Raw genomic sequence first — 23,838 nt, 5'->3', positions numbered from 1 at the left:
CACGGGAGGGAAAAATAAAAGCCTTGTCCCCTTTATAAAGAGGGTGAATATCAAGCGTCCTCTCCATGTCCGTTTGGACTTGCCTATAATCTAGGAGTCCTAGAAGCGGTTGGGTTACCCACGCCCGTATTGATGAGAATCCCGGAATAAGGGGACACGATCTCTGCTTTAACAAGACGTGCCAAGGAAACCGCCTCGCATGACGCGCTGAGGTGGGATAATGAAACGACTCGGATAAAGGCTTGGCCGTGGTGTGTCACACTACGGAATACGTCAGCAGATTAGATTTGTGTAAATATTATTCTCTCTATGGCAATATGTGGAAACTTATTTTGCAGAGCCGGACACTATCTTTGTGTTCAAAATCTTCTATGAAGTACTTGGAGGAGGAACCCGCGCAAGTGGAAGACAATATGGCATGCCAGACTCGTCAATCATTGAAGCCTGTTCAGGGGCTGGAGGGAAGTCCTGGGATTAGGGGGTGTTCGGATGGCCGACTATACCTCAGCCAGGACTCCCTGGCTTATGAGACACAAGATTGAAGACTCCGCTCCCGTGTCTGGAAGGGACTTTCCTTTGGCGTGGAAAGGCAAGCTTGGCGATACGATATGCAGATCTCCTACCATTGTAACCGACTCTGTGTAACCTAACCCTATCCGGTTTATATTCCTCGACTGGTTTATATTCAGATCTCAAGAGTTACCCAAAGTATAGGTGCTACCCCGACTGGAGGAGGAAGCACCAAAACCTACATCCCCGGTATGACGCGGCTGATCGGCCACCTCGTGGCCGCGACAGAGAGGCATTCCAGCCAAAAGCTCAGCCCGCACCCCGATGCCATCAAATAAAAAGGCATGGGGAAATACGCCAGACCTGCGAGACGTATTGGAGGACAAAGCAAAACATGCGAAAGATCGATCTACGGATCAAGAGGGGCGCGCTACTATGCGAGAGACTAATCGTCACGCCGGGATACAGTAAAAGTAAGTCCGGCCGAGCCGAACACAGCGGGCAAGACTCATTTGAGCTGCGTCGCAATATAGCCCAGTACAGAGCGCCGCACACCCCTTTATGCTTCACAGACGAAGTAATGGATCATCAAATCCCAGAGGGTTTCAAACCCGTAAATATAGAATCATACGATGGCACAACAGATCCTGCGGTATGGATCGAGGATTTCCTCCTGCACATCCACATGGCCCGCGGTGATGACCTACACGCCATCAAATACCTCCCACTCAAACTCAAAGGACCAGCTCGGCATTGGCTCAACAGCTTGCCAGCAGAGTCCATTGGCTTGGGAAGATCTGGAAGCCGCATTCCTCGACAACTTTCAGGGCACTTATGTGCGACCACCAGATGCCGATGACTTGAGCCACATAATTCAGCAGCCAGAGGAATCGGCCAGGCAATTCTGGACACGGTTCCTAACAAAGAAAAATCAAATCGTCGACTGTCCGGATGCAGAGGCCCTAGCAGCTTTTAAGCACAACATCCGCGACGAATGGCTCGCCCGGCACCTTGGCCAGGAAAAGCCGAAATCTATGGCAGCCCTCACGACACTCATGACCCGCTTTTGTGCGGGAGAGGACAGCTGGTTGGCTCGCAGCAATAACATATCAAAGAACCATGGTACTTCGGATACCAAGGACGGCAGGCAGGTCACGTCGCAACAAACATAAGCGCCGCATTAACAGCGACAATACCGAGGATACGGCAGTCAATGCCGGATTCAAAGGCTCTAAACCCGGTCAGCGGAAAAAGCCATTCAAAAGAAGCACTCCGGGCCCGTCCAGTTTGGACCGTATACTCGATCGCTCGTGTCAAATACACGGCACCCCCGACAAGCCAGCCAACCACACCAACAGGGATTGTTGGGTGTTCAAGCAGGCCGGCAAGTTAAATGCCGAAAACAAAGATAAGGGGTCACATAGCGATGACGAGGAGGAGCCCCGGCAGCCGAACACCGGAGGACAGAAGAGGTTCCCCCCACAAGTGCGGACGGTGAACATGATATACGCAACCCACATCCCCAAGAGGGAGCGGAAGCATGCGCTCAGGGACGTATATGCGTTGGAGCCAGTCGCCCCAAAGTTCAACCCATGGTCCTCCTGTCCGATCACCTTCGATCGCAGGGACCACCCCACTAGTATCCGTCATGGTGGATTCGCCGCACTGGTCCTAGACCCAATCATTGACGGATTTCACCTCACTCGAGTCCTTATGGATGGCGGCAGCAGCCTGAACCTGCTTTATCAGGACACAGTGCGCAAAATGGGTATAGACCCCTCAAGGATCAAACCCACAAAAACGACCTTTAAAGGCGTCATACCAGGTGTAGAGGCCCATTGCACAGGCTCAGTCACACTGGAAGTGTCTTCGGATCCCCGGATAACTTCCGAAGCGAAGAGTTAATCTTCGATATAGTCCCGTTCCGCAGTGGCTACCTGCACTGCTCGGGCGAACCGCATTTGCGAGATTCAATGCGGTACCGCATTATGCATATCTCAAGCTCAAGATGCAGGACCTCGGGGGTCCATCACAGTCAATGGAAACACAGAGCGCTCTCTCCGCACGGAGGAGCACACTGCGGCCCTCGCAGCAGAAGCGCAAAGCAGCCTCTTAAGGCAATCCACTAGTTCGGCGATTAAGGACCCGGACACCTTCAAGCGCGCCCGGAGTAATCGGCAACAAGACCGCCTGGCACGTTCCGAGCTCGCATAGCAATGCGGCCCCCACCCCGGTCCCAGCCAAACGGCGAAATCCGTGCCACGCATACATAATTACGCATTAAAAATACCATGGGCACAGGTGGGGAGGGGACGACTACGGCACCCCAAGACTGGCTTAAACCGCACTAGGGGCTTCCCGCTTTGTTATTTTTCTCTTTCAGGACTTTAATCTCTGGAAACCCTGTCCGGCAGCATGATTGCCGAACACATGATGCAGCAACCAAGGAGGCAGAAAGCTACGTCACACCACGGAACTCCCAGGTGGATTACGATAACGAGTGAAATATTTGCTTTAATACTATTCCTCAGCTTGCCCTTGGAAGGGACATGTCAAACAGTCCTACTTTTTGCTTATCGCACTACTTGTATCATTCTGCTTTAACGCACCTTTTTGAATAAACAATGCATAGCATTAAGACTATTATTGCATTCTTCCTTTTTATATATATATATATGTTCATTCATGACATCTAGCACCCGTACACTCTGGTACGGCCAATACGCTAGGGGCTTAAGCATACCCCATAATACGGTCGTGAGAAGTCCGAACACTTTCGACAGTGCGGCACCCCGAACTTATAGCATTATATGCATCAGCTCCGAATCATGTCTTGGGTCAATAGTTGGGTTTGCCCGGCTCCCATGTTTTGGTACCTTACGTTCCGCTATATCGGCTAAGGTAGCACTGGGAGAACTACTGCGATTGTGCCCCGGTTCTGCTGGGCTAAGCACCTCAGTAGAGAAAGCTAAAACTGACTGTCATGATAAGGCGAGAGACTGGTCGCTTGTTCGAGAGGTTTCAAGTCCCTAAAGACTTATGCCGCTTAGAGCGAGGAGTCGGCCCTGTCCGGCTTAAGGCGTGTATGCGCCCCGAATTCGGCCTTCCGAATACTAGGGGCTTCGCCGAAATTTAAAATTATAGAATTCTATGGCTAAGTGAGAGTGATAACGCATTATAGTCCGATTGCCTTGTTCGTTGTGCTGAGCACCTCCCTCGAAGGACCCAAAAATGGGAACAAGAGTGCTCAGGTTTATCCCGAACACCCCAGCACTCGTGGCGTGGGGGTAGAAGCCGACGACTAGCCATCTCTCAGATTTGATAAACAGCCGAACAGAAGGTAATATTTTAAATTCAAACAAGCGTTGCATAGCGCATATGAACAAGTTTTCATCACATAGGATCACATGAGCAAGTTCATTCAAATATTACATCTTTCGTACACTCGTCCGCTACGAGACGGGCACCCTTCAGGACACCCTCATAGTACATCTCGGGGTGGCGATGCTCCTTGCCCTGATGTGGCCCCTCCTTCACCAGCTTCACGGTGTCCATCTTAGCCCAGTGCACCTTCACACGAGTGAAAGCCCGGTGTGCACCTTCGATGCAGACGGACCGCTTGATGATTTCCAGCCGAGGGCAGGCATCCACAAGCCGCCTCACCAGACCGAAGTAGCTATTGGGAAGGGCGTCGCCCGGCCACATCCGGACTATAAAGCCCTTCATGGCCTGTACGGCCGCCTTGTGCAGCTCGACCAGTTGCTTCAGCTGGTCGCTCAGAGGCATCGGGTGTTCGGTCCCAGTATACTAAGACCAGAACAGCTTCTCCGTTGAGCTTCCCTCCTCGGCCTGGTAAAACTGTGCGGCATCTGACACGCTGCGGGGCAAATCTGCAAATGCTCCTGGAGAGCTCCAGACTCGGGTAAGCAACAAGTAATTTATTTTCACATGCTTGCTTTGCATATTGAATGCCTTACCCACCGCTATCTTCTTCATTGCATCAATCTCCTGGAGGGCCTTTTGGGCCTCAGCCTTGGCATTCTTTGCGCTCTCGAGGGCCGTGGCAAGCTCGGACTCTCACATCTTCAAGTCAAGCTCCAACGCCTCGTGCTTCGTCGCGAGAGCGTGGAGCTCTTGCTGCACCTTGCCCACCCGTGCCTCCTGCCTTTCCCGCTCGGTGCGCTCCTTCGCCGCTTTGTTTTCGGCCTCGGATAGCGCTTGCTTCAGGGTTGCCACCTCGGTCGTGGCCCCTGGCAAATTTACGATGATCCTGTCATTTTGCAATCGCATTCTTTTTTATATATATCCATAGACTAGGTACTACTTACCTTTGTTCTCCTCGAGCTGCCTCTTGGCAAGGCCGAGCTCTTTCTTGGACCCTTCGAGGTCCTGCTTCAGTACGGCGACCTCCGCTAGTCAGTGCGGCAGAGGTCAGCAGCGAAGCCTGCATACGCATATAGACATACTTATATTAGACTCCTGCAGATATTAGTTGATCCTCTATTCGGCTTTTCTTTTTGAACACCAAACAGAGCATCAGGGGCTACTGTCTATGCGGTAATATTTTTCCTATATTTCAAATACTTACCTCAAAGCCTGTTAGAAGGCTGGCACATGCTTCAGTCAGTCCGCTCTTGGCGGACTGAACCTTCTGGATCACCGCACTCATAATATGATGCGGGCTCTTCGTCGATGGAAGCGCGCGGAAGCGCTCCCAGCAGATTGTCCGGTGCCTCTGATGGACAGAGGTCACCGGCACAGGCGTCTTGCCCCTTTTGGAAGGAGGCCGCCTGCCTGAGTCCGGAACCACTGGAGGTTCCGGCGCGTTCGGCTGAGGGCCGAACTCGGAGCCCTCGGGAGCCTTACTCCCTCTGCTCCTGGAGTCCGGAAGGTCGCCTTGAGGCGCCTCCGGGATTGTCTCCCCTCGACCCGGTGCCTCTTGAGACAATACCTCGGCATTGTCCGTAGGGCAAGGGGAGGTGGCGGTCGGAAGTGGATCGCTATCCATATCCGACGAGTCCAAGGAGCCGCCCGACGAAGATACGTCGATACGGGCTTGGGGCGGTCTGCATAATCATATTCGGCGTTAGGAGAAGCAGTGCGACAAAGGTATGCTATGAGTTACTCTGGTATCCGAATACTTACGACTTCGCCAGGGGCTTGGCCCTGAGCAGCCACTCGTCTTCGCCTTCGGCGGCGGTGGTGGAGCAGTCCGGAAGGAGAGTCCTTCCCTTCTTGGACCCTTCGGCCCCCCCGGTTGGGGCGACCTTCCTTTTCTTGTCTCCCCCGGCTGGAGGGGGAGCATCTTCATCTTCCTCCTCGTCTTCGTGGGAGGAGTGCGTCGCAGAGTCATCGGACGATGAGTCCGATACCACCTGGCATCGGGAACTTCTTTCGGGTTCCCTTGGCCTTCTTCTTGGTCTTCTCCGGCACCTTGTAAGGAGCCGGAGTCAGCATCTCCGTCAGGAGAGCGTCCGCAGTGTCTTCGGGCAGAGGGGCCGGACAGTCGATCTTCTCCGATGCCCCCACCCAGTCCTGTCAAAGGCATGGGAGCTCAGACCCCGCGTGGTTAAGCTATGGGAAGTAAAAATCCTACCAGATGTACAAAACTTACCGGATTCGCAGGGCGCTTCGCGCTTAGCCCGCGGTCCTCGGTGAGAGAGGGAGGGACCTCGGCACCCTTGAACAGCACCCTCCAGACGTCCTTGTGCGTCTGTCGAAGAGCTCGCTCAGAGTCTGGTGCTGGGCCGGGTCGAACTCCCACAAGTTGAAATCCCGTTGTTGACACGGGAGGATCCGGCGGAAGAGCATGACCTGGACTATGTTGACAAGCTTGAGCTTCTTGCTTGCCATATTTGGATACATTTCTGGATTCTGTCCAGCTCCATCAATGAACCCCAGGACAGGCCCTTCTCTTTCCAGAGAGGTGAGCCGCGTGGGGATTCTGGATCGAAACTCGGGGGCCACCACCCAGTTGGTGTCGCGCGGCTCGGTGATGTAGAACCACGCCGATTGCCATCCCTTTATGGTCTCCACGAAGGAGCCTCTGAGCCATATAACATTGGGCATCTTGCCCACCATGGCTCCACCGCATTCCGCTTGTTGGCCTCCCACCATCTTCGGCTTGATATTGAAGGTCTTCAGCCATAGGCCGAAGTGGGGCCGGATGCGTAGGAAAGCCTCACACACGACGATGAATGCCAAAATGTTGAGGATGAAGTTTAGGGCCAGATCATGAAAGTCCAGCCCGTAGTAGAAAATGAGACCGCGGACAAATGGATGGAGGGGAAACCCAGTCCGCGGAGGAAGTGGTGGAGGAAGACTACCCTCTCATGATGTTCTGGGGTGGGGACGATCTGCCCCGCAGCGGGCAGCCGATGCGCGATATTCGCGGATAAGGCTCCGTGCAGCTTTTTGATGTGTCCCTCCGTAATGGAGGAAGCCATCCATTTGCCTCCTGCTCCGGACATGTTTGGAGAAGGTTGAGGGGAAGGATGTGGACTTGGGCGTTGGAGCTCGAGTGTGCGAGACTGGATGAGCAAGGAGGAAGAAGGCGTAGGTAGAAAAAGGATAAACCTTATCCCTTTATAAGGGCGGTCGAAACTATGCGCCCCCCCACTAGCCTGATAAAAGTCGCTTATCCTCCAAGCGCCATAATTGATGGCGCGGTTGGGTTACCCACGCCCTTATTGATGAGAATCCCGTAATAAGGGGGACACGATCTCTGCTTTAACAAGACGTGTCAAGAAACTGCCTCGCGTTATGTGCGGGGCTGGTTAAAGAAAAATGGTTCGAATAATCACCGAGCCATGGCATGATGTCATGTTGCCAAAACGTGTGGGCAAATTAGATTTGTGGAAATATTATTCTCTCTATGGTGGTATGTGGAACTTATTTTGCAGGGTCAGACACTATCCTGTTATTCAAACTCTTCTGTGGTGTATCCGGAGGAGGAATCCTCCTTGCAATGCCGAAGACAACACTGCGCGCCGGACTCATCATCATTGAAGCCTGCTTCAGGGGCTACTGAGGGAGTCCTGGATTAGGGGGTCTCCGGACAGCCGGACTATATCCTTTGGCCGGACTGTTGGACTATGAAGATACAAGATTGAAGACTTCGTCTCGTGTCCGGATAGGACTCTACTTGGCGTGGAAGGCAAGCTAGGCAATACGGATATGTATATCTCCTCCTTTGTAACCGACCTTGTGTAACCCTAGCCCCCTCTGGTGTCTATATAAACCGGAGGGTTTTGGTCCGTAGGACAACATACAATCATACCATAGGCTAGCTTCTAGGGTTTAGCCTCTCCGATCTCATGGTAGATCAACTCTTGTAATACTCATATCATCAAGAATAAATCAAGCAGGACGTAGGGTTTTGCGTCCATCAAGAGGGCCCGAACCTGGGTAAAACATCGTGTCCCCTGCCTCCTGTTACCATCTTCCTTAGACGCACAGTTCAGGACCCCCTACCCGAGATCTGCCAGTTTTGACACCGACAGTGCTAAAGCCGTATAGTCCGATTGCCTGGTTCGTCGCGCTAAACACCTCCTTCAAGGACCAAACAATTGGATCAAGAGTGTTTAGATTACATCCCGAACACCCCCGTATTTCCTACATGGGGGCAGAAGCCGACGACTGGCCAACCCTTAGATTTCATATAACACGGCCGCACAGGAGGAGAAATTTTTTAACAAAACATTATATTACATAGCGATTTTGTTTCATCATACAAGGCAAAGACAACATGAATGTATTCATTCGAAAATAATGTCTTGCGCACATTGCGTTGGTACAATGCGAGACCCCTCCAGTACATCCTGATACATCTCCATCGTATCTACTTTTCCAAACACTTTTGCCCTTGTTTTGGACTCTAATTTGTATGATTTGAATGGAACTAACCCGGACTGATGCTGTTTTCAGCAGAATTACCATGATGTTGTTTTATGTGCAGAAAACAAATATTCTCGGAATGACCTGAAACTCCACAAGAGGTCTTAGAAAAAATTAAAAAAAAATCCTCACCAAATATGAAGATCAGGGGGCCCACACCCTTCTCACAAGGGTGGGGGGCGCCCCCCCTAGGGCGCGCCCCCTACCTCGTGGGCCCCCTGGAGACCCTCCAACGCCAACTCCAACTCTATATATTTGCTTTCGGAGAGAAAAAATCAGAGAGAAGAAATCATCGCGTTTTACGATACAGAGCCGCCGCCAAGCCCTAAAACCTCTCGGGAGGGCTGATCTGGAGTCCGTTCGGGGCTCTGGAGAGGGGGATTCGTCGCCGTCGTCATCATCAACCATCCTCCATCACCAATTTCATGATGCTCACCGCCGTGCATGAGTAATTCCATCGTAGGCTTGCTGGACGGTGATGGGTTGGATGAGATTTATCATGTAATCGAGTTAGTTTTGTTAGGGTTTGATCCCTAGTATCCACTATGTTCTGAGATTGATGTTGCTATGACTTTGCTATGCTTAATGCTTGTCACTAGGGCCCGAGTGCCATGATTTCAGATCTGAACCTATTATGTTTTCATGAATATATGTGAGTTCTTGATCCTATCTTGCAAGTCTATAGTCACCTACTATGTGTTATGATCCGGCAACCCCGAAGTGACAATAATCGGGACCACTCCCGGTGATGACCATAGTTTGAGGAGTTCATGTATTCACTATGTGCTAATGCTTTGTTCCGGTTCTCTATTAAAAGGAGGCCTTAATATCCCTTAGTTTCCAATAGGACCCCGCTGCCACGGGAGGGTAGGACAAAAGATGTCATGCAAGTTCTTTTCCATAAGCACGTATGACTATATACGGAATACATGCCTACATTACATTGATGAATTGGAGCTAGTTCTGTGTCACCCTATGTTATGACTGTTACATGATGAACCGCATCCGGCATAATTATCCATCACTGATCCGGTGCCTACGAGTTTTCCATATACTGGTTCTCGCTTATTTACTTTCCCGCTGCTACTGTTACAATCACTACAAAATACCAAAAACATTACTTTTGCTGTCTTTACTTTTGTTGCCGCTACCGCCACTATCATATTACTTTGCTACTAAACACTTTGCTGCAGATACTAAGTTTCCAGGTGTGGTTGAATTGACAACTCAGCTGCTAATACTTGAGAATATTCTTTGGCTCCCCTTGTGTCGAATCAATAAATTTGGGTTGAATACTCTACCCTCGAAAGCTGTTGCGATCCCCTATACTTGTGGGGTTATCATATCCGCAAAATACCGCTCGAGCATGTGGTGCTCCTTGCCCTCTGGCGGCCCTTCGGTCATCAGCTTGACGTCGTCCATCTTCGCCCACCACACCTTGACGCGGGCGAAGGCCATGCATGCACGTTCAATGTAGGACGATCGCTTGACGACGTCCAACCGAGGACAGGCGCTCACCAGCCGCTTCACAAGCGCGAAGTAGCTATCGGGCATAGCTTCTGCAGGCCACAGCCGGATTATCAAATCCTTCATGGCCAGTTCGGCCACCCTATGCAGCTCAACCAGCTGTTTTAGCTGATCGATGAAGGGCACGGGATGCTCTGGCGCAAGGTATTGTGACCAAAATAGTTTCTCCGTTGAGCTCCCTTCTTCGGCCCGGAAGAACTCCGCGGCGTCGGATACACTGCACGGCAGATCTGCAAATGCCCCTGGAGAACTCCGGATCCGAATTAGTAGGAAATATTTCTTCTTCACATACTTGCTTTGCATACTAAATGCCTTACCCGCTGCGATCTTCTTGGCCTACTAGATCTCCTGGAGGGCACCCTAGGCTTCAATCCGGGCCGCTTCCGCGCTTTGGCGAGCCTTTGAGAGTTCGGCCTCTCGAGCCGAAACATATCCCTCCAAGGCCTCATACTTCTTCACAGCATCTTGGAGCTCTTTCTGGACCTTGTTCAGCCTGGCCTTAAGCTTCTTACGAGCAGCCTGCTCCCTGATAGATTTCCCCCCGGCTTCGGTCAGGGCCTCAACCTCGGTCGTCGCCCCTACACGTATCATGACACTACAGTCAGTATACATCATTTATTCTTTCCGAATACATAGCGAGTCACTACATACCTTGCTGGTCTTCCAGCTGCTTCCTTGTCTGGCCGAGCTCCTCTTTGGCCCGCTCCAGTCTTTGCTTTAGGCCGGAGACTTCGGCAATGTGAGCGGTCGCGGTCAGCAGAGACGCCCGCTTATTCACATCAGACACAGTTTGGTTAGTTTCCTGCGAAATTTAATTGATGCTCTGTCCGGTTTTTCTTTCCGAACACCGGACAATGTCTCAGGGGCTACTGTCTATATTGGGATTTTCTCGGTTAACGTCGCTTACCTCAAAACCTGTCAGCAGGCCACTGCAGGCTTCGGTCAGTCCGCTCTTGACGGACTGAACCTTCTCAATCACCGTACCCATAAGGATACGGTGTTCTTCCACAATGGAAGTGCCTCGTAGCGCTTCCAATAGATTATCCGGCACCTCTGGTTGGACAGAGGTCACCGACGGGACAGGCACGCATCCTTCTCTTGAAGGAGGTTGCTTGTCGGACTTCGGGGCCGTATGGGTCTCCGGATCCGTGCTCAGACGGGGGCCAAATTGAGCACGGCCCCCATCGTCAGTCTCCATGGGGGTCTGTTCCTACATGTGTCTGGCGGCCGAGGTGTCGCCCTTCGGTGCCGCCATGATGGCCTCCTGAACCTCTCCCTGGCCTGGGAAGGTCCTTTGGGATAGCACCTCGTCGTCTCCCTTGGCCTTGTGAGAGTAAGCGGCCGGCGGTGTCTCGCTGGCCATTTCCTTTGAGTCCAACAAGCCTCTTGATGAGGATCGCTGGGAGCTGTCGTGGGCCGGACTGCAGTAACATGATTAAACCATATAAAATACCATAAGGTATAAAGGCCAGATAAATGGACGTGTACGGGTTCTTGCTACTCACGATGCGGCTAGGGGCTTGTTCCGGGGGCGTCGCTCCAGACTGCTGTCGACCTCCCACGCGGAGCTGCCCATGAGTGGGCCTTTCCCCTTCTTGGGCGCCTCCGCCTCCAGATGTGTGGAGGCTGGTAGAGGAGATGTTAGTGTCAAAACCGGCGGATCTCGGGTAGGGGGTCCCGAACTGTGCGTCTAGGACGGATGGTAAAAGGAGGCAAGGGACACGAAGTTTTACCCAGGTTCGGGCCCTCTTGATGGAGGTAAAACCCTACGTCCTGCTTGATTAATATTGATGATATGGGTAGTACAAGAGTAGAGCTACCACGAGATCGGAGAGGCTAAACCCTAGAAGCTAGCCTATGGTATGATTGTTGTTCTATATGTTGTCCTACGAACTAAAACCCTCCGGTTTATATAGACACCAGAGAGGGTTAGGATTACACAAAGTCGGTTACAATGGTAGGAGATCCACATATCCGTATCTCTAAGCTTGCCTTCCACGCCAAGGAAAGTCCCTCCCGGACACGGGACGAAGTCTTAAATCTTGTATCTTCATAGTCCAGGAGTCCGACTGAAGGTATAGTCCGGCCATCCGGACACCCCCTAATCCAGGACTCCCTCAGTAGCCCCTGAACCAGGCTTCAATGACGACGAGTCCGACGTGCAGATTGTCTTCGGCATTGCAAGGCGTGTTCCTCCTCCAAGTACTTCATAGAAGATTTTGAACACAAAGATAGTGTCCGGCTCTGCAAAATAAGTTTCCACATATTGCCATAGAGAGAATAATATGTACACAAATCTAATCTGCTGACGTATTCCGTAGTGTGACACCGCACCACAGCCAAGCCTTTATTTGAATCGTTTTATTGTCCCACCTCAGCGTGTCATGCGAGGCGGTTTCCTTGGCACGTCTCGTCGAAGCAGAGATCGTGTCCCCTTATTCCGGGATTCTCATCAATATGGGCGTGGGTAACCCAAATGCGCCATTGATTACGGCGCTTGGAGATAAGCGAGTTTTACTAGGCTGGTGGAGACACGTAGTTGCGTCCACCCATATAAGGGGATAAGGATCCACCTTTTCACCTACGCCTTCTTCCTCCTTTGCCTATCCATTTTCGCGCACTCGAGGTCCAGCGCCCAAGTCCGCACTCCCCACCTCAACCTTCTCCAGCCATGTCCGGAGCGGGAGGCAAGCGGATGGTCTCCTCCGTCACGGAGGGACACATCAAAAAACTGAGGAAGGCAGGATACTTGTCTAACGACATCGCGTACCGGCTTCCCGAAGAGGGGCAGCTCCTCCCCACCCCAAGGCCCCATGAGAGGGTAGTGTTCCTTCCCCACTTCCTCCGCGGACTGGGCTTTCCTATCCACCCATTCGTCCGGGGACTCATGTTCTACTACGGCCTGGATTTCCATGATCTGGCCCCGAACTTCATCCTCAACATCTCGGCGTTTATCGTCGTGTGCGAGGCTTTCCTCCACATCCGCCCCCATTTCGGCCTATGGCTCAAGACTTTCAATGTCAAGCCGAAGGTGGTGCGCGGCAACCAGGCGGAGTGCGGAGGCGCCATGGTGGGCAAGATGCCCAACGTCTTATGGCTCGAGGGCTCCTTTGTGGAGACCCTGAAGGGGTGGCAATCGGGGTGGTTTTACATCACCGAGCCGCGCGACCCTGAGTGGGTCGCAGCCCCCGAGTTCCGGTCCGGACCCCCAACGCGGCTCACGTCCTGGAAAGAGACGGGCCTGTCGTGGGGCAGCAAAGGAGAGGTGACTGGACTGCAAACATGCATCCAAACCCTGGTGAACAAGCAGCTCAAGCTTGTCAACGTAGTCCAGGTTATGCTCATCCGCCGGATCCTCCCGTGTCAACAACGGGCCTTCAATCTGTGGGAGTTCAACCCGGCGCAGCACCGAACTCTGAGCAGGCTCTTCGACACGACGTACGAAGATGCCTGGAAGGTGCTTTTCAAGGGCGCCGAGGCTCCCGCATCCGCTACCGAGGATCGCGGATTCAGCGCGCAGCGTCACGCTAGCGCGGTAAGTTGTTTGTACCTTTTACAGGGTATTAGTTTTTCATAGTTTAACTCTATGCGGGATCTAAGCTCCCTTACCTTTGACAGGATTGGCAGGCGAAGTCCGGACAGATCGACTGTCCGGCTCCTTTGCCCGAAGACCCAGCCGATGCCCGCTTGGCGAAGCTGCTGGTTCCGGCACCCTATGTGGTGCCGGAGAAGAAGGCCACGAAGAAGGCCACGGGGACTCGAAAAAGTGCCCGGCGCCAGGAGGTGTCGGGTTCATCATCCGACGGCTCCAAGGCGCATTCCTCCCGTGAAGACGAGGAGGAGGAAGAAGAGACCTCTCCCCTCCAGCGGGGGGAGAGAAGAAAAGGAAGGCCGCCCTCACTGGGGAGGCCGAAGGGTCCAAGATGGGGAAAACCCTTCCTCCGGACTACTCCATCGACGCTGATGACGGCGGAGAAGAGTGGCCGCTCAGGGCCAAGCCCCTAGCGAAATCGTAAGTATCCGGATACCAGAGTAATTCATAGTATTCCTTTATTGCATAGCTTTCCCTTATGTCGAATATGATTATGCAGCCCACCCAAAGACCGGCTCGACACGTCGTCGAGCGGTTCGCTGGACTCGTCGGATGTGAATTCGCTTCCGACGGCCACCTCCCCCCGCCCTACGCACGACGCTGAAGTATTGTCCCAGCAGGTTCCAAGTCAGGAGGAGGTGGTCCTGGAGGCGCCGCAAGGCGACCCCCGGACTCCAGGAGTAAAGGGATAAAACCCCAGGGCTCCAAGTCTGGCCTAGGCCAGACACTGCTCCGGACCTTCAAAGGTTCCAGAGTTCCGGCGGGCGACCTCCTTCCAAGAGGGAGCAGCCCACCGTGCGGTGACCCCCTCCCGCAGCGCTCGGACAATCTGTTGGAGGTGCTCAAAGGCCCCTCCATCGATGAGGAGCACCGCACCATTATGAGTGCGGTGGTCCAGAAGGTTCAGTCCGCCAAGAGCGGACCGACTGAAGCTTGTACTAGCCTTTTAACAGGATTTGAGGTAAGTAAAGAATGTGTAAATAATATTACCGCATAGACAGTAGCCCCTGATGCTCTGTTTGGTGTTCGGGAAGAAAAGCCGAATAGAGGATCAAATAAAATTCGCAGGAGTCTAACAAAAAGGAGTCAATATGCGTATGCAGGTTTCTCTGCTGGCATCCGCCGCACTGACTACGGAAGTGGACATGCTAAAGCAGAACCTCGAGCAGGTCCGAGCAAGAGCTCGGGCGTGCCAAGAAGCAGCTCGAGGACAATGAAGGTAAGAAATACCTTGTTTAAATATATATAAAAGGTGCAATTGCAAAAAATGACAGGATTATCGTGGCTATTGTAGGGGCCACGTCTGAGGTGGCGACCCTTAAGCAAGCGCTGGTCGAGGCCGAGAAGAGGGCGGCCACGGAGCGCACCGAGCGGGAGAAGTATGAGGCCCAGGTTGGCAAGGTGCGGCAAGAGCTCCAGGCTCTCATGAAAAAACATGAGAGTTTGGAGCTTGACTCAAAGACGCGAGCGTCCGAGCTCGCGGTGGCTATTGAAAATGCCAAGTCTGCCAAGGCCGAATCCAGAAGACCCTCCAAGAGTTACTTGTTACTTACCCGAATCCGGAGCTCTCCAGGAGCATTCGCAGATCTTCCCCGTAGCGTGTCCGATGCCGCCGCATTCTATCGAGCCGAGGAGGGCAGCTCGACAGAGAAGGTGTTCTGGTCTCAGTATGCTGAGGCCGGACACCCCGTGCCCCTGAGCGACCAGCTGAAGCAACTGGTCGAGCTCCACAAGGCGGCCGAACAGGCCATGAAGGGCCTCATAGTTCGGCTGTGGCCTGGAGAGGCTCTGCCTGGGAGCTATTTCGGGCTGGTGCGGCGGCTGGTGGGGGCCTGTCCAAGGCTCGAAGTCATCAAGCGCTCCGTCTGCATTGAAGGTGCCCGTAGGGCCCTTGCCCGTGCTAAGGTGCACTGGGGCAAGCTGGATGCTGAGAAGCTTGTGAAGGACGGGCCACCGCCGGGGAAAGAGCATCGCAAGCCCGAGAATTATTATAAGGATGTTCTGAAGGGTGCCCGCCTTTATGGCGGATGAATGTTCCAGGGATGTAATTTTTGAGTAAAACTCGCTCGTTTTGTCCTGTGCGCTGAAAACTTATTCATATGCGCTAAGCAATGCTGTTGGAATTTAAAATATTACCTTCTGTGCGACAGTTTATCAATTCTAAGAGATGGCGAGTCGTCGACTTCTGCCCCCGTGCCGCTAGTGCTGGGGTGTTCGGGGATAAACCTGAGCGCTCTTTTTCCCATGTTTGGGTCCTCCGAGGGAGGCGCTCAGCACAACGAACAAGGCAATCGGACTATAATGCGTGAACACTCTCACTTAGCCATAGAATTCTATAATTTTAAATTTTGGCGAAGCCCCTGGTATTCGGAAGACCGAGTTCGGGGCACTATCCACGCCTTGGCCGGACAGAGCCGACTCCTCACTCTAAGCGGCATAAGTCCTTAGGGACTCGAAAAACCTCTCGAACAGCGACCAACTCTCGCTTCATCATGACAGTCAATTTTAGCTTTCTCTACTGAGGTGCTCGACCCAGCTCTACTGGGGCACAATCGCAGTACTTCTCCTAGTGCTACCTTAGCCGACATAGCGAAACGGAAGGCACCAAAACATAAGAGCCGGGCAAACCCAACTATTGACCCAAGACATGATTCGGAGCCGATGCATATAATGCTATAAGTTCGGGGTGCCGCACTTGTTAAAGTGTTCAGACTTCTCACGCCATATTGAGGGGTACTAAAGCCCCTGGCATATTTTTGCCGTACCAAAGTGTACGGGTGCAACATGTCGTTAAGGAACATATATTTGTAAAAAAAAGAGTAATGCAAAATAGACAAAATCTATGCATTGTTTATTAAAAAGGGCTGCGATCAAAGCAGAACGATACAAATAAGGTGATAAGCAAAAGATTGGACTATTTAACATGTCCGTTCCAGGGGCAGGCTGCGGAATGGTATGCGAAACAGGTATACTGCTCGTGATAGAGACCACCTGGGAGTTCCGTAATGCGGCATGGCTTGTCTGCTTCCCTGGTTCTTGCATCGTTTGTGCGGCAATTGAACTGCCGAACGGGCCTTCCGTAAAATGGAGTCCTGAAAGTAAGAGAAAATTAAGAAATCGGCAGCCCCTGGTGCGGTTTAAGCCGTGTTTCGGGCGTGCCGTGATGGTGCCCCTCCCCCTGTACCCATGGTATTTCTAGAGCATAGTTATGTACGCGAAGCACCAGTGTCGCATTTTTGCGAGGGCTGGGGTTGGGGCCGCATTGCTACACCTGCTTGGAGCGCGCCAGGTGGTCTTGTTGTAGGTTACTCCGGGCGTGCTTGACGGTGTCCGGACGTTTAATGGCCGGACTGGAGAACTGCCTGGAGAGGCTGCTTTGTACTTCCGCTACAAGGGCCGCCGTGTGCTCCTCCGTTCGGAGGGAGCGTTCGGTGTTTCCATTGACCGTAATTACTCCTCGAGGGCCTGGCATCTTGAGCTTAAGGTATGCGTAGTGCGGTACCGCATTGAACTTGGCGAATGCGGTTCGCCCGAGCAGTGCGTGATAGCCACTGCGGAATGGGACTATGTCGAAGATTAACTCCTTGCTTCGGAAATTACCCGGAGATCCGAAGACCACTTCAAGTGTGACTGAGCTTGTACAGTTGGCCTCTACACCTGGTATTACGCCTTTAAAGGTCGTTTTGGTGGGCTTAATCCTCGAGGGATCTATGCCCATTTTCCGCACTATATCCTGGTAAAGCAGGTTCAGGCTGCTGCCGCCATCCATAAGGACTCTAGTGAGATGAAATCCATCAATAATTGGGTCTAGAACCAATGCGGCGAATCCGCCATGACGGGTGCTAGTGGGATGGTCCCTTCGATCAAAGGTGATCGGGCAGGAGGACCATGGGTTGAACTTTGGGGCGACTGGCTCTACCGCGTATACGTCCCTTAATGCGCGCTTCCGCTCCCTCTTGGGGATGTGGGTTGCGTATATCATGTTCGCCGTCCGCACTTGTGGGGGAAAACCCTTCTGTCCACTGTTGTTCAGCAGCCGGGGCTCTTCGTCGTCATCGCTATGTAGCCCCTTGTCTTTATTTTCGGCATTTAACTTTCCTGCCTGCTTGAACACCCAACAATCCCTGTTGGTGTGATTGGCCGGCTTTTCGGGGGTGCCATTTATCTGGCACAAGCGGTCGAGTATTCGGTCCAAACTGGACGGGCCCCTAGTATTTCTTTTGAATGACTTTTTCCGCTGACCGGATTTATGGCCTCTGAATCCGTCATTAACTGCCGTATCCTCAGCATTGTTGCCGTTAATGCGGTGCTTCTGCTTGTTGCGACGCGACCTGCCACTACTGCCCCTGGTATCTGAATTACCAGGGTTCTTCGTCATATTGTTGCTATGAGCAAGCCAGTTGTCTTCTCCCGCGCAAAAGCGGGTCATGAGTGTCGTGAGTGCTGCCATAGATTTCGGCTTTTCCTGTCCAAGGTGCCGGGCAAGCCACTCATCACGGATATTGTGCTTGAAGGCTGCTAGGGCCTCTGCGTCTTGACATTCAACTATTTGATTTTTCTTTGTTAGGAACCGTGTCCAGAATTGCCTAGCCGATTCCTCTGGCTACTGAATTACGTGGCTTAGGTCATCGGCGTCTGGTGGTCGCACATAAGTGCCCTAGAAATTGTCGAGGAATGCAGCTCCTAGGTCCTCCCAACAACTGATTGGGACTGCTGGCAAGCTGTTAAGCCAATGCCGAGCTGGTCCTTTAAGCTTGAGTGGGAGGTATTTGATGGCGTGGAGATCATCGCCACGGGCCATGTGGATATGAAGGAGATAATCCTCGATCCATACCGCAGGATCTGTTGTGCCATCATATGATTCGATGTTTACGGGTTTGAAACCCTCGGGGATTTGATGATCCATTACTTCGTCTGTGAAGCATAGTGGGTGTGGTGCGCCTCTGTACTGGGCTATATCACGACGTAGCTCCAATGAGCTTTGTCTACTGTGTTCGGCCCTACCGGATTTGTGTCCGGCGTGACGGTTATCGTCTCGAGTCATGGGGCGCCCACGCGATCCATAGATCGATCTTGTTTGCCTTGCCTTGTCCTCCAACATATCTCGCAGGTCTGGCGCATTTTCCCGTGCCTTGGTACGGGGTGCGTCTTGAGTGGAGGGCCGAGAGGCCTCTTTGTTGCGGCCACGAGGTGGCCGGTCGGCCGTATCAAGTGCTGGTGATGTAGGTTTAAGTGTTTCATCTCTCTCTTCGGGGTAGCAACCTGCGCTTTGGGTAGCTCTTGGAGGGGCGTTCGAGTTTATGCTCTTCGGCCGCAAGGAGTTCAGTCCATCTCTCGACTAGCAAATCTTGATTAGCTCTAAGCTGTTGCTGTTTTTTCTTGAGGCTTCTTGCCGTGGCCATAAGCCTGCGTTGAAAATGCTCTTGCTCGACAGGATCCTCTGGCATGACGAATTCGTCGTCGTCGAGGCTTGCCTCGTCTTCGGAGGGAGGCATATAATTATCGTCCTCGACCTCTCTGTCTGCCGCTCTCTCATGAGGGCTGGCTTCTCCATTCTCCTGTTCTGAAACTTGCTGGAGGGGGTTTTCTTTGGCATTCTCCGGAGTATTATTATCTCCTATGCTGGAATCACCGTATTTGCTTTGGCGGGATTTTGAGCGGCGCCGCTGACGCCGACGCTTAGGCTGTTTCTTGGAGGGGTCATCCTCCGCTGTTCCATCGCCATCTCCTTTTTTGGGGTGTCCACCATGTATATGTCATATGACGAGGTGGCTTTCCAGGGCCCAATAAGCGCTGGTTCTTCATCGTCTCCTGCATCGGCGTTCATACCGTCGATGTCTTCGGAGTCGAAGTCGAGCATGTCGGTTAAATCGTCGACAGTGGCTACAAAGTGGGTGGTGGGTGGGCTTTGAATTTCTTCATCGTCCGTATCCCAACCTTGCTGACCGTAGTCCGGCCAGGGCTCTCCTGATAAAGAGAGAGACTTTAGTGTCTTCAAAATATCGCCGAAAGGCGAGTGCTGAAAGATGTTCGCGGCAGTAAACTCCATGATCGGCGCCCAATCGGATTCGATCGGCAGGGGCGCGGAGGGTTCGGAGTCCGGAGAGGAGTCCGGCTCCTTGGAGTCACGAGTCTCGCGGAGTGCGGGGCTGGTGTTCGGCTCGATCGCCGTTGGGATCGCAGCCCCCGAGGCGGCGTCCAACCACCCATCCTCGATCGGCGCAGTTGGCTCCGAATTAAGGGTCGAAGCCGATGCGGGTGCGGCCTCCAGGGCACTGTTCGGCGGCAGAGCTAGATCATGCTCGTCGTGACAGTGCGGCGCGCTCGGCAGTGGCTCGAATCCGTCGAAGATCAAGTCCCCGCGGATGTCAGCCGTGTAGTTTAAACTTCCAAATCTGACCTGACGCCAGGGGCATAGCTTTCGATCTGCTCTAGATGGCCAAGTGAATTGGCCCGCAGTGCGAAGCCGCCGAAGACGAAGATCTGTCCGGGGAGGAAGGTCTCTCCCTGGACTGCATCGCTATTGATGATCGTAGGAGCCATCAAGCCTAATGGCGACGACACAGAGGAACTCTCAATGAAAGCACCAATGTCGGTGTCAAAACCGGCGGATCTCGGGTAGGGGGTCCCGAACTGTGCGTCTAGGCCGGATGGTAACAGGAGGCAAGGGACACGAAGTTTTACCCAGGTTCGGGCCCTCTTGATGGAGGTAAAACCCTACGTCCTTGTGTCAGAGTAATGGGCCATGGGTAGGCTAACCCGAGCCCCAGAACCTTTCAAGACATCGGGGCAGGCTGCGCCCCTCAAAGACCCCAGGGCGAAGAGCCACCTTCTAAGGAGTCGACGGCAAGACGGCCGACTGCCCACTCATGGCCGAGTCCAGGGACGACTTCAGGGTAAGCCGACTCCTGACTGGCGACTTCCAGAGAAGCCGGCTTTGGGGAGTCGGGCCTGCGACTCCAAAAAACCCATGTCCTCATCGGGAGGGACAGGACCGGGGAGTGGCTACAGTAAAGCCCCGCTCCCGCCCCTTACCAAGGGCAGGCATGGGCACAGTACGCCGTACCCGGGGAGATCTCCGTGACGTGACACTATTGCCGTGCCGGCCCTGACATCAGCACCGCAGGACCGAATCCAGCGCCCACGACGGCTTGTCTGTACAGCCCAGAGGCAGCAGGTCCCACCAGTCAGTGAGACCCTAGGAGACGGCAAGTGGCCGCCAGTCGGCCCCCGGAGTCGGCCAAGCACTCCCCCAGGGGCCCACGCGCCATTAATCAGATGTGATGGAGAGTGGCAATAGTGATCGCCCGCACCAGGTGGCGGGGCTGTTGCCACGACTCCATGATCAAGCTCGCGTCATCAGAAGCACAGCTACAGTAATCAGCAGCCGGCAGGACCCGCCCACGGTGGACACGGCCTGTCGGCTCCGTACCAGACCAGTCGGCGGGGCCCACCAGTCGGCGGGCCCCAGCAATTGGTGGAGAAGACGGAGGCCAGAGGCACTGACGGCTGGGCCCGCGTCCAGCCGGATTACCATTGTACCCCTGGGGGTAGGCCTATATAAACCCCCCAGGGCACCCATGCAAAGGGTTGGAATCCATTAGCTCTAGACCAGATCATATAGGAGGGAGAGAGCTAGCCTTGCCCTCTCCTACCTCTAGGAAACAGCTCAAGGAGCAATCGTGTAAACACTTTGCCATAGTGATCATGCGGAGACCCCGCAGAGCAGCAGTAGGGGTATTATCTCCCCGGAGAGCCCTGAAGCTGGGTAAGATTCATCGGCAAGCATGTCTTCGCCTCATCCCGTTTCCAGGCACCAGCGATGTTCTACTCACCCCACTATGATAAGCCATCCTTTGGCATATGTCGCACCCAACCCCCGACATTTGGCGCCCACCGTGGGGCCTGGTGCACCGCCGTCTGGAGACCTGTTCTGGACGGGAACACTTTTCCTCCCTGGCGAGCGCAGCCAGCCAGGCACGCCAGACGGAGTTTGCACCGACACGCTGCACGGCGTTGAGATCGCCTGCGCAGCCAGTTGCCTCGCCGAACTTGTCGAAGAGGTTCGCCTCTCCGACGAACCTACATCCAACGCAGGCAAGGGCGGCTCCGAGAGCCTCCTCGCGGGCCTCCTCGATCAACTCCATGTTTCCAGCGAGCCTGCCATAGACTTGGAGTCTGTAGGCTCCACCGACCCGATGCTGGTCGACTCCGACACCGCATCGCTCGACGCGTTCCCCACTAATGTGGTGGTCTACGACGAACCTCTCCCTCACGCGGAGAGCGACGGAAGCACCGTCACCGAGGTGCTCGTCATCAGTCATGACGAGCTCCCCGGCGGAGGAGCGCACGACTCACTCGGCGTGGCGCTACAAGACCTAACTGCGCCCATTCCGGAAGACGCTGGCGCAGAGACGTTGGAGGCGCGCCGCATTCAGCTCGTCGAAGGCGCGAAGAAGCTGGCCAGCATGAGACACTTGTCAGAAGCCTACCAGCGGGAGATGGATCGCGCCGTTGGCGGCTCGCTGGCCCCGGCAGGGCCCAGCCGCCTTGGCGCGGTCCAGCAGTGCGGCGTAGCCATCGCCAACCTGTTTGGGGCCAGCCGCCCTGTGTACGCTACACCAACGGAGAACATCCGAGCCACCCAGGCAGCGGCGGACGAGCTGGACAATTTCGAGGGCGAAGAACGCCGCCTGATGATGGAGCGAGTCCAGTGGCTCCTCGACGCGGCTGCCGCGCAGAACGAGGCCGGCTGCCGCACGGAGGTGCCGCATCGGCAAAACGACGACCTTCGCCGAGATCAAGGCGCGATGTCTTGGACGCCGACTGGCGGTGCCCGAGGAAGAAGAGACAAGGACCCGGCTGTCAGCCACAGTCGGTCTCACATTACCATAGAGCGCGACCGAGACGGCCGCCCAAGAGCAGTGGAACGACCGGACGACTGTCCGCCTCCTCCTCCTCGCAAGGAGAGGCGAGTCACCCCGCTGCCTGTTGACCATCCGACTCTCGGCGATCGCCTTGGCCGCCGAGAGGGAGTCGGAGAAAATGACGCCCGCCACTAGATCGACCGACTTCACCGATCCCTAGCGCTGGAAGAAGAAGACGAGTTGGGTCCGCCTTGTTTCGGACCCCGCATTCGAGACGAGCCCTTTCCCAGAGGGTTCACGCTCCCAAGAGACACGCCCAAGTATACCGGCTCCATGAAGCCAGAAGACTGGCTGGTCGACTACTCCATGGCTGTCAACATAGCAAACGGCAACAAGCATGTCGCCGTAAAATACGTTCCGCTCATGCTCCAGGGCACGGCACGAACATGGCTGAACAGCCTGAAGCCCCGCAGCATCAACAACTGGGTCGACTTCACCAAAGCGTTCATCCGCAACTTCACCAGCACGTACAAGCGTCCTCCCAAGCCTCATCAGCTCTCCTTGTGCGTGCAAGGTCCCGACGAGTCGACTCACGACTACCTCACGCGTTGGGCCGAGCTTCGGAACTCCTGCGAGGGCGTGCACGAGGTGCAGGCCATCGAGTACTTCACGGCCGGGTGCAGAGAAGGCACCCTCCTCAAGCACAAGCTCCTCTGCGACGAGCCAGAAACCCTCGACGAGCTGCTGATCATAGCGGACAAGTACGCCACGGCCGACTCCTCCATGAAGGCGGAGATTCAAGTCAACACAACTGGCAAAGTGGCCCCTCAAGCTCCAAGAACTCCGGCGGGAGACGCCAATCGGCGACAAGAGCAGGGCGACCACAAGCGCAAGGCCCCGCTGCCGGCTTCCAGCAGCCGGCAGGTCACGACCGTTGAAGCCCAGCAGCCGGACGGGAGCCTCCGCCCAAGCGACAGAAAGGCGGCAAGCCCAACTGGTTGCCGGCCTTCTCCTACGAGCAGACTCTGGATGGACCTTGCAAGTTCCATAGCGGCGCAAAGCCGTCGAATCACACCACCCGGAAGTGCCACTGGCTCACCAGGATCGCCAAGGGAGACGGCCTCCTGCCTCCCCCGCCTGCTGGGCAGCCGCCTCCGCCTCCGCCCCAGCAGCCGGCTGTCAGGCCAGTCGGCGCAGTACAAGACGAATACCCTGAAGAACACGGAGCCTACGTGGTGTTTACCAGTATGGCTGATGATCGACGCAGCAGGCGGCTGCAGCGACAAGAGGTGAATGCAGTAGCATCAGAGACGCCAGAGTTCATGCACTGGTCCGAGAAGCCCATCAGCTGGAGCAGGGCTGACCACCCAGAGGTGATGCCGAGTCCGGGCTCCTATGCCTTGGTCTTGGACGCCACCTTTGCTACGGATAGACGAGCCGCGCGTT

This window comes from Triticum urartu, chromosome 2 (assembly GCF_003073215.2).
Source record: "Triticum urartu cultivar G1812 chromosome 2, Tu2.1, whole genome shotgun sequence".
Taxonomy (NCBI): domain Eukaryota; kingdom Viridiplantae; phylum Streptophyta; class Magnoliopsida; order Poales; family Poaceae; genus Triticum; species Triticum urartu.
This window is presented reverse-complemented; position numbering follows the sequence as displayed.